This window comes from Pagrus pagrus, assembly GCF_965226575.1.
Source record: "Pagrus pagrus genome assembly, chromosome: 18".
NCBI classification, from domain to species: Eukaryota; Metazoa; Chordata; class Actinopteri; order Spariformes; family Sparidae; genus Pagrus; species Pagrus pagrus.
Window position 1 is genome coordinate 20,553,016 of NC_140202.1, and position 6,631 is coordinate 20,559,646.

Consider the following 6,631-nt stretch of genomic DNA (forward strand, 5'->3'; position numbering starts at 1 on the left):
CAGGAGCCACGGAGCAGCGCGGACGTCGTCGTTTCCGCCCCCCACCCACCCGTGACTTCCACTGATCCAACCATGACACGAGGATTAGCAGCACAATATGTCCACAATATCCCAGCAATTTATATTTTTCTAATGCGGTGCTGTGTCATGGCACCTGTTCCACAAACAATCCGCACAGTGTTTTCTTGCCGTAAACAATCAATCTAGATTTAAAGGAGCACTCTGCAGTTTTTGGGAAGGATTTTTGGTCAGAAGAGAAAGATCTTCATGGGCTGATTTTTTTTTAATTGCCTAAACAAACTAAATACACATATTTTCTTTGTTTCCATTACTGAATAACTGAATAAACAAACTGACTTTAAAGGACAACATGATTTCATTTGACTTTGTTTACATTTGGCGGACCCTGCCACCTTCCCAGCTGAGTATTATTACCTCATTAATATTGCAAATATCACAATTCTGTTCTAAGTTTAAATGTCTACATGGTGCCCCTTTAATAAACAAATATAACAGTCAGCGGGTGATTTATCTGTGTTTTCCAAACAATTAGCCTCACATATCCAACATGTTTTCTTAAAGGTGCAATACGTAAGAATTGACCTTGAATTTATACACCCAACAAATATGGTCAACATATCACCAGAATAACTGCTAACAGCTGCTAACTGTATTAGTTTTATACATCCATCACTTACTGTTAGCTCAGTTAGCTGTGCAGGTAGCTGGCCTACCAGGGGAGTGTTTGTGTAACTTTAGTATATAGACTATAGATTTATCCACATTCAGTTGATAACTTTAGTTATTTTTTGAAAGTTTTATCAGGATTTTAGGCTAAAAATGGGAGAAATTTAACCATTCAGCACAGTTAAACAGCTTAATTTAGTTTATTTAATAATGTAAGTCTATTACAAACTCCAGAATACTAAACATTGCTCTTCACATAGTGGCTAAGGTCAATGATGGACCACTGTTTGCTCTTTCACTATTCCCCTTGAAGCATGATTCTCCAACCAGACCGTGTAATTTCCCGGCAATTGCTTTACAGTCATCCAGGAGATCAATACATTGTAAAATTGCCACACAGTGCGACAGCAGCAAATCATCCCGTAACGGGTTCAAAGTGGGTGGTAAAGGTCACACAGGGCCCGTCTGTCAAATATAATGATGTCGGATCGACACCTATTGGACATTTTCTAAAGGGGAAAAGACTGGAGGGGGGGACATGCATCCCCAACATCTTCCATTCATTTCCAAAGGCAGACACAGGGAGATCTGTGTAAAGGCCTGTTGCTAAATTATTAAGTCTGTGTTGGTCTCGGATCAAATATTCATCAGATGGCCATGTTATTTGCCATAGATAGCCTATTTATGTCAGCTGCATTGTGTGACAGACACAGAGAGGATGTGCATGTGTCTGCATCTGCAACATTAATCCACATTAGCAGTAAATAAAGCAACCCACCCACAGGAGCTGGAATAGGGCCTCGCATATGTGTGTGATTTGTTTTGGAGTTACTGCTTCATCCATCACAGCAGAAACCTATTTCACACTGATAGACTGAGCAGAGAAAGGTTATAAAGCGAGGTCTCAGCCACGAGCTCACCCTCTGACAACTCAAAGGCGTTTTTTATCAAATCCAGCTTCTTGCTTTCATATGTTTACTGCACTAATACACGCTGCTTATGGCAGCCATCTTGAGAAATGGAGAGAATAAAAATGCAGCAGGCCGAGGCTGCGTTACAACGTCTCTTACGAAATAAAATAAAGCATAACTGAAACGTATTAAAGGGGAGAGACAGAGATCATCCAGTCGTAGCTTAGCATTTAGCAGATGCTTTTGTTGAAAGCGACAGCGATTCATACATTCATGGCGGTGGCTGCCATGCAAGGTGCCGACCAGCACATCGGGAGCGTTTTGGGGTTCAGTATCTTGCCCAAGGACACTTTGACATGCAGACCAGGGGAATCGAACCAGCGACCTTCCGATAACAAGCGGCTGGCTCTACCCCTGATCCACAGCCAGCTTTGTTCTCCACATGCTGAAATGGTGCAGTGGGCTGTAATAAGAGAGATGCTTCACATGTAAAGAGCTTGAAATATGTGCCTTTTTTTAATGCCTTTCCAAAACCAGAAGAATAAAAGTGTAAGAAATGGATTAACAGTGAGCCGATCTGTGCTAATGTGAGCTTTCACTGTTAGCATATCCTGCTAACAAGCGTGATTACTAGAGATATATCTGTTGGGGTTACCAGTTATGATTTATACTTTATCAGCACTGCCTAGTTTAGACAGAGAGAGAGGTGACGCGAGGTGAAGCTGATAAAACGTCCCAGTGACAGCTGTCATTTCAGTCTGCACAATCAACACTTGCTGGGTATGAATGAGAACGCTGCTTTTTGTACCTCAGTCTGAAGTTAAGGGCCCAATTGTTTCAAAAAATGTTTCCAAATTTTGAGCCGTAAATAGGCCACCGTGATCATTGTAAAGTCAATTAGCCGAGCAAGGACACAGGGCGGAACAACAGGCGAGTACAGTTTGTGCTCTGTAAATACAAGTTTATCTACGTGCTGCTCGCTGCGCTTCCACGCCGCGCTACGCTGACATGTTTGATACCATCATGGCTGCGGCTCCGTTGTTGTTTTTTCCAGCTCGCACTCGAGGCTCTCTCCTCCACCGCTAAATGTCAGCTGCCCTGCAGTCCAGCTGCTGTGTGAATGTGGGAGTTTCTGCGAGTGTGTGTGTGTGCGTGAGTGAGGGATGACTCACTATCACTGTGCCCTAAGCGGAGAGACGGCTGTGAGACCAAAGTGCCACTACCCATAATTCAACACTGTTTGATGAGGTCACGGGGCCACGGGGCAGGAGTGACCCCACGTATCTGTCGGATCTGAACCTGCGAGAGCGGACACATGCGCTGACACACACGTACCCTGCTTTATATGTCAGATTCGAGTATGGCGAATGAAACGAAATGAGCTTTAACCAGTAGCACAACACACCGGCTGTTAGGTGTTGATGGATGTGTCTGCGTGCTCATTCAGGAACGTTTGCATCTAAAAATAAATATGTGCTGCCACATTTTTCCCTTCTGCATGTGTGAATCAAACAGATTTATTGATTCTCATATTTCCGCTCCGTAACTAACCTGCCTCGCTCATATCTCAACATAATAGATGCTCCGTACTCACACGCTATGAAAACTCTATATCCAGCTCAATAGTCTCTCCTCCATCCATGTCAGCCTCCTCGGCTCCACTCTAACGGGCATGTATTATTCAGCATGGCCTCCAGAAGTAGCCTGCCTCCCTCTCTGCCACTCCCTCTGCCACATCTGGGGGGGAAGAGGAGGATGGAGGAAGGACAACTGAGAAGGAGGAAAGACAGAGACAGAGAGCAAAGGCCAATTAATAAGAGGAAGGGAGGTGACGGGTTCAGAGAAAGACGAGAGCGGGACAATAAATGAGGAAGAAACAAGGGATATGAACAAGGGCAGCACAGACAAACAGTGAGCGAGCTGAGCAGTGTGCCGCAGTCCTGTCTTTTCATGGCGTCCTCCTCCCCGTCTTCACTCTGCAGGAGCTGATTTGGAAAATGATACCGAAAGATGAACTCTTTCATCCTACAGCGAAACAAAGTAGCTTTCCCCAACATCTCAGATGGCTGCCAGGAGGAGCTCAAAACCGCCCTTGAGGAATTCTTGTTTTATTTATTCGTGTTGAAAGGTAAAGTGCCATTATCTAACTGCTGTTTCACAAGCCTAAGAAGTCCAGGGAGAACAGAATAAAGTTCATCTTGACGAGCTGATGGAAATCGGTTAAGATTGGGGTATTTTAAGTGTTACTCTTCACATATTGAAGATATATTATATTTCCATTTTTTATACTTTTTTCCCCTTTATTATGTTATATATATGTCGCTCCATCCAGTGATTTGTATAATTTGTTGCAGAACTTCTTTTTGGGAGTCTTCAAAGGGATATTTAGACTTTTGAGACATTGTTCACTTTCTTGCATGAGAAGATTGATGCCGCTCTCATGTATGTTGGGAGCCAGGAGGCAATAAACCAAGATTAGCAAAAGTTACGGGCACATAGATAAACTGTTGTTCTTTGAGAAACAGTTACAGCACATAACTTCCTGTGAACCACAAGTTGAAATTTGTAAGTTTGTAGTTAAACATGATACAAAACGCCTTATCTAGCAGACAAGTCACATATTTTTTGGGGGGCAGGTCGAGTCAAGTTGAGTCCGTAGTTTAGGCAAAACTAGTCCCTTCCCCTCCAAAAGATTATGATATATATGATATATTTATTTCTTAATTTCTTCAAAGTATTCCCTCAGCCAGACTTTTTTTTTTCTAACTTAACTTAACAACATCAAATGAACACAGACAAGTCATTTAAGTCTCTCTCTTTAACTTCGTCACTAACTTTTCTGTCAAGTCAAGTTACACGTCATCAAAACAGATCAGTGACTTGAGTCGACTCAAATCCAAGTCGCAAAGTCCACATCTCTGTTAGTTAGCTTTTGTTCTTGCAGGTGGACTTTTTTAAGTTTGGAGAGAGCCAGGCTAGCTGTTTCCCCCTGATTCTTGTCTTTATGCTAAGCTAAGCTAATCACCTCCCGCCTCTAGTTCCATATATGATGCACAGATATGAGAGCGGTATCGATTTTCTGATTTAAAGCAGCTTCAAGGAAAGTTCATTTTTTGCTGAGTCTGGCGCCCCCTATGACTGTCTAAAGATCCTGATCTGGCTAGTGTGCACATTTATTTTGGAAGCAAGTGAAACAAAGCCACAACATATTTTCAATACTATTTAATACTATTATTTAAACGCAGATGTTTGCAGAATCCACTGCGATAAGCTAATGTATATATTTGTGGCTATGTAAGGCTATGACAGGCATTATAAATAAGCATAAATGATGATATAGAAGTAGCATATCTTCTCACTGATGGTCTTTTTTTAGTCATACAGAGGCATGCATATTAAATTGAGACTATGTCATAACCAGAACTCAAATAAATGCATGAACACAAAAACCCAGGTTAAGCTCGAGATTATGTTGAATATCAAACAATCTGCTACTGAAATCTATCCCTTTTGCTTTGTTTTCTCTAAACAACCTCACTGTGCTGCGCTGCCAGGCCACCTCCTGTCAACTGACTCCTAAACAAGCTAAAACAAACCTTGTTAAACCCACGCGAATACAATTTGACACAGACTTGTTCCGCGAAAGGCGAAACCCTGAGAGGCTCACACTGCTAATTGGCAGCGCTGCGAGTTAATGATGGTTTCTGGAGTGTCTTTGAGGCATGGTGGGTCCCGTCCCGTGATCCTCCGCAGCTCTTTTGAGGTCAGCCGTTCCCACAGGTGTTCGCTCCGAAGATGAGGTCATTAGCGGCGGCCTCCATCGGTGCTTGGGCGCAGATGCTCCCCACACACACTCACACACACACACACACACGCCCACACTCAAAACTGGCCCAATAAACAGCTCCTGCAGCACAGCAGGAACAGACAAACAGCTCTGTGCAGCTGGACCCAAACCAGCCTAATGGTGTGTGTGTGTCTGTGTGAGTGCGCATTTTAGATTTACAACTGTGAAAAAGTATTGATCGGTATCTGTGTGTCTGTGTAATTGTGTGTGTATGAGTGTGTTTATACGGGGAGTATTTCTTTTCAGAGGTGATTAACAGCACACTGTGCTTCCACCGGAGGAGCGAGAGAGCTGGCTCCAGCAGTGCATTTTAGTTTGACGAATGCCTCTCCGTGTAGGCATAACTCAGCCGTAAGGAAACGACCGAGCCTGTTCACACCTTAAAATGTTAGAAAGATGGAGGAAGGAGTGAGGGATGGAGGCGATGGAGGGAGGTTTGGAAATGGAACGTGACGTGGAGGCAAAAACACGAGCTAGCTTGCATTTTGGAGCATCTTAAACTTTCTTCGTTTCTTTGTTTCATTTTGATTGATGGGTAGAGTTGATGAGCAGAATAAGGATCTTTTTCTGCAAGAACATGCGCACACATGCAAACACACACACACTGGTACACTGGTACTGTACACACTACACACAGCTGACGATATCTACTGCAGTATCTGCACTGGATGAACCGACGTTCCTAACACAGCTTCCCTGTTTCACATTCCTCTCACTTCCCTTTAGCTGCCTCCTCATCATTCTCCATCTCTCTCACACACACACTGTCGATGGTCTTTGTACATTTCCCAAATGAAGATATCTCAGATCTATTCTCATACACTGGGTTACAGCTTCAAATGCAGCCCAGACAGAGGAAGAAGTGTGCGTGCGTGAATTTCTAAAATGAGTTCACGGCTGCCGGAGGGGAAAAAACTTGTATCTCCATGAAGTCTTTTCGTTTTTTAAGAGGTGAGAAGACCGGCCTGGTTCTCTTGAACTTTCAGTCCAGACTGGGTTCTATCAGCGAACGGAGTCATTAAAGTGACTCAGCTAATGTGTGCGTGAGGTCAGGTTCATGCTAATTGCCTTCAACATCCTGAAATGTAGATGATCCGTGATACCGCAGACATCCACAGAGCACCCGGAGGGGGGTAACCATGGTAACCATGCGTGTACGCGAATGTGTGTGAGTTGGACTTGAATA